Source organism: Chrysochloris asiatica, unplaced genomic scaffold, assembly GCF_000296735.1.
Source record: "Chrysochloris asiatica unplaced genomic scaffold, ChrAsi1.0 scaffold00042, whole genome shotgun sequence".
Taxonomy (NCBI): Eukaryota; Metazoa; Chordata; class Mammalia; order Afrosoricida; family Chrysochloridae; genus Chrysochloris; species Chrysochloris asiatica.
The window spans coordinates 21567073-21568441 of NW_006408560.1; positions in this window are offsets into that span (position 1 = coordinate 21567073).

Consider the following 1369-nt stretch of genomic DNA (forward strand, 5'->3'; position numbering starts at 1 on the left):
GAGGTTGGCCCAGGATCAGACATTGTTTCATTGTGCTGTGCATGGGGTCGCTATGAGTCGGTTCCGACTCGATGGCACCTGACAACAACAACAACATGCATAATATAATGTATATATAATATAATGTAATACACCAAAGGCTGTACTCTTTGATCTTCATCGTAAATGTTTTAAGTCCTCTTCACTTTCAGCAAGCAAGGTTGTATCATCCTCAGAAACCCTATGTAGGACCACTATGAGTCGGAACTGACTCCACAGCACACCACCACCACCATTGTGAATTGAGTGAAGGTTTATAGAGCAACCATACATTTTACATTCAGCAAATCATACACTCTGCTTCATTACAATGATTGTATCCCCTCCATGTACCATTTATCTCTATTTGTTTTAACTATTGCATTCCTCCCTGTGTCTCCCACTACCTTCATCTTTACTCTGCTAACCTCCCTTTTGCTCTATATTGCTGGTCCTGTCACCCATTTTAACCTTCTAGTCTGTGAAAAAGTCCTTTCTCTCATAACCATCATCGACGGCTTCTTTAATTAAGAAAATCTTTTCTTTTTCTTTCTTTTAAGGAAAAAGGGCAATTTATTTGCTTATAAGACAGAAAAATGCAGGCATATTTCCGGCTTCAGGCATGGCTTGATCCAAATGCAAAAATAATATTATGAGAAATCAGTCTTTATTTCTTAGCTTCCTCCTGTGATAGCTTCATTTTAGGCAGACTTTTCTTGCATGGCTGACAAACTTGGACACCAGGAGCACCAAGCTCCACCATCCTTGTCCCCTAGTTTAACAACACCAAGTCAGTTCCAACTCAGAGTGACCCTATGTACAACAAAACAAAACTCCGTCTGGTCATGCACCATCTTCACAATCATTGCTGTTTGATACCATTGTTGTAGTTACTGTGTTCATCCATTCATTGACGGTCTTCCTCATTTTTGCTGACCCTCTACCAAACATGATGGCCATCTTCAGAGACTAGTCCCTCCTGATAACATGTGAAAAGTACATGAAATGAAGCAACACTAAAAGAAGGAAAACACCTCTCTCATTCCTGAGCCAATCATTATGACTCTTACTGTCCAGACGTTGTCCACCTGAATCCAAACACTAAATTGGCATAACTAGGCCCCACCTCACCCTGGCATGGCTTCCAACCACATGGTTCCAAACTCTTGGAGAGCAGAGTATGGTCAGGGGGTGGTTGAGGGTGGAAGCTAGCCACAACTCTGGTCACCTTTCCCAGCCTGTGTGTGAATCTGCTCTGCCAAGCCTCTTTCTGCTGACAAAGCTGCTCACAGATGGTCGCCCTGTGTCTCACTGCTGTTCCTGAGTCAGTCTCCCTCTCACCATTCCTGCT